This window comes from Vipera ursinii, assembly GCF_947247035.1.
Source record: "Vipera ursinii genome assembly, chromosome: 1".
Classification (NCBI taxonomy): domain Eukaryota; kingdom Metazoa; phylum Chordata; class Lepidosauria; order Squamata; family Viperidae; genus Vipera; species Vipera ursinii.
In genome coordinates, this window is record NC_139512.1 from 54,502,399 (window position 1) to 54,508,655 (window position 6,257).

The following is a 6,257-nucleotide window of genomic DNA, read 5'->3' on the forward strand; positions in this document are numbered from 1 at the left end:
TCTGAGGTCTTCATAAAGAGCCAGGATATAAATTCTGCCATTACCTGCTTCATCCCTCACCTTCTTGCTAGTAGAATTTGTGCTCAATCTTTGGCCTATTTGTCTGGTATCACATTTCTTAATAGATAATGGAACAATGTCCCTTTCATCCCCAGCCGGCAGTTTGACACCCCTGTTATAGACAATAACTATTGCTCATTCAAACTCTTGGAATTAATTACTGTTTGTGGTATTCACTGTTCAAAAGCTAGGCATCTATTTGCATTTTAGGACAGTCTTTATATGATAACAAACATTTTTAGCCCAAATCAGTGGTGCCTAGATGTTTTATCATTGCACATGTTACCTTTTTGTCTGATAGCTGTGACTATAGTAAAAAAAAAGGCTGACGTTAACAATTCTTGGCCTAGCAAACTCCAAATTAAACATGTTATAAATGTGTTAGATGGTTGTACTTGAAGAGAATTTTAAAATTTCAGTTAATTTGCAATACAAGAAAATGGTTTAAATAAGCCTGGGTTTTAGGATAATGTTAAATCTCTGCTTTTCAAACATACTGATGCATGTTATCAGGATCAAAATATCTAAAGGAATACTGAATTCCACTTACCTGGACAGTACACTAAAATCTGTAAAGCAGCTGCTACTTTGGGTGCCATAACCTTTGGAGGAATGGTCCATTTTTATAAGGAGTTAATTTACATGTAATTGTTATTTGTATAAGGAGCTAATTTACATGGAATGTTGTCCCCAATGAGCTATGAAAGTTTCCATTGGCTTGCATTCTCTCTTGATTATATAATGCTACTGTTTCTTTGGAAATTTTAATATGCTTGTCTAATGCAATTCAGTTTAACTGAAATACATTGTAAAGCACTAAACAAAAATATTGAAGAACAAAACTTAATAAAAAAACCCAAAATGTTACACAGATGTGAAGGTTTTAATGTAATTCAGAGAAAGCACACAGTGATAGTGACTCTCAGCCAATTAGCTAATGTATTTAAAATTTTAACTGATAGAATAATTTGGATAATACATTTGGAGGAAAGAAGAAAGTAAACCTTGCAGTCTGTAAGGGGATGGGAGTGAAGGATTTCTCAACTCATCATATCTTTTTTTTTTAAAAAAATGTCTTTTACCTGACCTAGGTGGTCATGGGTGACTAACATATTCTGTTAGTCACTTTTAATATTTTATAGAAAATATATAGAATTTTATATTTAGATCAAAAACTCCCATATCATCCGTGCTCCATTCTTTTTTTTTATTGAAAAGTTTTATCATACATTTTATTCTTAAGAATCCCCCCTCCCCCTCCCCTATCCCTCCCTCCTTTCCCCTCCCCCCCTCCCCCCCCACTTCCCAGAGCTAAGTACAAGGTATAAAAAACAAAAAAAAGAATCATATACAACCATATGCTAACAACCGTAAATTCTAAAATCTATCACTCTCTAGCTCATATAGGATAACTACAAACACTATTAATATAAAATATATAAAATAAGAAAAAAGAAAAAGAGAAAAGAAGGGAAGACTTATTCAAATACTACATAAAACGTTTTAGTCCCATATTTGTTCTGGATATACTCAATCCATTTGTCCCATATTTATTCTGGATATACTCAAACCATTCCTCTTAACAGTTTAATAGCCTCCTTAAACTCACATCCTCTGGATTCAAAATCAAAGCCTTTTCTTTTTCCTTTATTTCATCCTCCAATTCTTTCCTCCTAGCTTCCACAGCACATCTAAATTTATTATTCATATATATCAACACCCCTCTCATATAGGCCTTGCTAGCATCCCAAACCATGTCCATAGAGGTGCCCTTATTCATAATAATTTCAAAAAAAATAAAAAGAACCCTTTATCCGCTGTTTACATTCATCCTTAAAAAAAAATCATTAATCAACAAAATAAAATCGATCCTGAAAAAAAATATTGATATCTGTCAGAAAAAAGAAAGTATAATCCTTTTCTTGCAAATGTCTTTCACGCCAAATATCTCACAGTTCCAAGTCATCCTTCATTTCAAAAAAGGATTTAGACAGTCTAACATGACTTGGGACACGCTTAAAAGCTCCAGCCTTGTCCATCTGTACATCCAAAACACCATTCCAATCCCTCATAAAAATAAAAAAATTTATAATCCAACTGGGCAAACTTCGTTTAAAGTAAACTAAAAAAGTCAGCTTGTTATTGATCATTAATATTAAAAAACTTTCTTCCTCTTCTGTGATGAATTTAGTCCATTAACGTTCCAAGTTAAAAATTTAATTGCCATGCATATCATCCCAAAGCTCTTGAAGCACTGCTTAAATAGAACTATCTTTTTTAGGCCGTACTCCTCCCACTGCTTGGCTGTAAGTACATTTTTCTTTTATTTTTCTTTGATCGTTTTAAAGCAGCACGCGTCTCCCTCTGCTCTCCAGAATCATCCAAAGAGGTTATAGCTTGATCTCCTCCAGCACCATTCTCCTCTGTCTGTCCATCTTCAGCCTCTTGGTGTTCTCCTTCTCCAGATCCCTTTGCAGCTTCCAGAAGTGATAGAGGGGTTGCTTTTAAAACATTATTGTAAAAATCACGCGCCTGCATCACAGTGGCCAAACGGTGCCTTTTACCTTCATACATCACCATCAACCCAACTGGAATCTCCCATCTGAACCTTATATCTCGTTGCTTGAGCTCTTGCACTAAAAACGTGAAATCCTTCCTTCTCCTTAAAATCTTTGGAGGAATTTCTTTTAGAACCAAAACATCTTGATCAGCAATCACAACTTTAGTACCATAGGCAGCTTGAATAACTTCATCTCTAATTCCCCTCTTTACAAAATAAACCACCACATCTCTAGGTAACTTTCTCTGTCTAGCAATCCATGAATTCACACGAAACACTTTATCCATGCCTCCCTTTATTTCAGATGCTGGCTGATTCAATACTACTTCCAGAGCCTCAGAAATCAACTGCTTTAGGTCTTCCTTAATATTCTCTTTTAAACCTCTGATTCTAACAGCATATTGCATCTGGAAATATTGAGCAAGACTCAGTTCTGTATCCATTTTTTCTCTTAAATCTTCATTCTCCAGTATTTTTGCTTCTAATATGGCATTCTTTTGAGTCAAATCTTCCACTTTTTCCTCCAAATCTTCCACACATTCAGCCACTCTATACACTGAAGACAAAATGTCTACCTTCATCACTCTGAACTTCTCTTCCATCCTCTCTTCTATTCTCTCCTCCAATTTCTCCAATTTCTCCTCCATCTTTGCAAATTTATCACCCATTGTTTCCAGAATTACCTGGGCATATTTTTCAAGAGCATCTTGTAGATCCTTTGGTGTCAATACATCAGGAAGAAGCAACGCTTGTAATGATGACTGTTGCATCGGAGAAGTTCCAGCACTCCTGAGAGCTTTTGGGGAAGATTTAGCCGCCATCTTTACTTTCACTTACTACGCACTTTCACTTTTAAATTTATAAAATCCATTAAGCTAGAAAGCAGCCATAAAAGTCCTCTTCACCTTTTCCTCCTGTACCGCTCTGCCTGCTCCTTTTATTCCATGGTCTTTCCTTCTGGCAGGGGTGGTCGCAAACGCCTGGCTCCGCTCCAGAAATCACGGAGCAGAGACGCTGACCAGCTGGGAGCAACCCAGGCTACGGGGGAGTTCGATCCTTCAGCCGCCCAAGCTTTAAGCTCAGGCGGCCCCGGAGAACTCAACCCCTACCTGGGAGCTCACCCCCTCCTCTTCTCCCGAGGAGGGGGCTTCAAATCCACCCGAACAGCTGATCGGCGCTGTTTCGGGTGGAAATAATACAGCTGAGCCGCGGGCAGCCCGCAAGGGCTGTCTCCGGCGCCGCGCCGCCACCGGAAGTCATCCGTGCTCCATTCTTGAAGATGGTGGATACAGATGAAAATTACATTTCTCAAAACATAATTGGGTTCTCAGTGGTAGACCCACATACATTGCCATTAAAGTTTTTGTCTAGTAGCAAGAGATCCCATAAAGAGCTATCTAAAAGGTTTAGCGTTACTCTTTTTATTCTTCTGTGTAAATTCAAGTAGTTGTAACATATATTGAGCAATAATTTTTTAACACACAAAAGGGATTCTGCCTAGCATGTTTTAAGATATATACCTCCTCCACACTTCCTATTATTTCAAACCATAAAGCTGTAGTTTTTTTCTGTCATAATCTTACGAGCTTGTGAATTAGATCCTGTGAATTATAACTGGAGTGTATTAGAACGTTCTTCATTTTACACACAATAGTAGCACCCTTTATTTGAATCTATACAAGTGATTCAATGCTTATAAAATCAGTATCCAAGGGAAAAGGATAATTATTCTTGCCCTCTTCAAGTGTGTGCTTTGATGCCTGAGAATAGAAGGGGTGGTTCTCATCTGTATTAACAGAATAGGAAGAACATTAGAATTTCACAGCCTGAACTACAGGACAGAACATTTTACAAAGTAGTAAAATCAGCTTTCTTCCATGTTTTGTAGTTATCTGTGTGTACAACCTCAAAGAGCCATCAGTACTGGTTTGGTTTTTATGTCTGTTTTTATAACATCTTTCATTCTAACAGAATAACTGTCAATAGCCCTATATAAATCTGTCTGGCTTGCATTCTTGTTCTTTGTTTTATTTTGTAAACTGCCCACAGTAATGGTAGATCAGGATGGCTATATATTTCATCAATCAATCAATCACCACATCATCTCATTTTGTAAAGCCATTTGAAAACCATAACCATTTGTGCTGTTTAAAAATAGTATTTTTAATACTGTTTGAATTCTGATGGGTAATCTAATATACTGATTGGTCTTATGTTGTTGTCTAATTCTGGAATATCTGCTTTGCAGTCAGTTCTTCAGGGAAAGGAGTGGTTCATCTCTAGGAGACTAATTTTCTATAGCTGAGTGCAGGATTTTAATAAATAAACCCAAAAGTGAAGTGCCTATTTCAACAGCCCTCATATCAGCAGGAAATATGAGTGGCTTGGGAAATTTGAACCATTCAGTATTCTGTCTAACATTGTTAAGAACAGTAATAGATTTTTTTCCTCAATAAACATAAGTGATCTCTTTGTTTGATTTTAATTAAGGAACTGTACTACCACTGAGTAGTTTTCACTCCTAAATGCTAAGCAAATAATTTAGAATAAAAACTTAAGAGGTAAGCAGATTTTTAAATAAATAAATAAAATTATGCTTGTCAAAGAGAACAGACACACACACCCAGAGCTCCCACTGGACCAACCCTACCATTAGAGTGAGCCAGTTGTTAAGTAGCACATGCAGCATATAATATAAAGCTTTTTATTGGGTAGAATTAGGGTTGCCAGATGTGGGCTGCAAAAATCTAGACAACCACTAGATGGCAGCTCTGCTACCATCTAGAGATCATCTTGAATTTGGTAAGTATGACTGAGCCTGACCTAAACAATTCTAAGTATGTGCTTCCCTCCAGTATGGTACAAGTTGATTTCCCTTTTGCTGATTGTAATTAAAAGTAAGTTGTTTCTGAATAAGGGAAATTTCAAATTGTTACGCACTCTAATTATGGGCATAAACCTGTCAGTTTTGAGGGAGGATGTAGTCATCTGGCCAGTAAATGCTCAACTCCATCCAGTTGCCCCCCAACTATACCCTGAATTAAGGAATTGCAGGGTTGAAAAAAAGGGAGATAGGAAGTTGGGAGAGGATATAAACTGAATGACACAGTATGCTTTGTTGAATTGATACTGACAGGAGTCTGATCACATCAATTCCACCGGTTAATTGTTCTAACTGTCAGGAAGTTTCTCCTTAGTGCTAGGTTGCTTCTCTCCTGGATTAGTTTCCATCCATTGCTTCTTGTCCTGCTTTCAGGTGCTTTGGAGAATAGCTTGAGTCCCTCCTCTTTGTGGCAGCTCCTGAGATATTGGAACATTGCTATCATGTCCCCCCTCATCCTTCTCTTCATTAAACTAGACATACCCAATTCCAGCAGCCGTTCCTTATATGTTTTAGTCTCCAGTCCCCTAATCATCTTTGTTGCTCTTCTCTGTACTCTTTCTAGAGTCTCAAAATCTTTTTTACATCGTGGTGACCAAAACTGGATGCAGTATTTCAAGTGTGGCCTTACCAAGGCATTGTAAAGTGGTATTAATACGTCACGTGATCCTGATTCTATTCCTCTGTTAATGCAGCCTAGCACTGTGTTGGCTTTTTTGGCAGCTGCAGCACACAGCACTGGGCCCAGATCAGAGC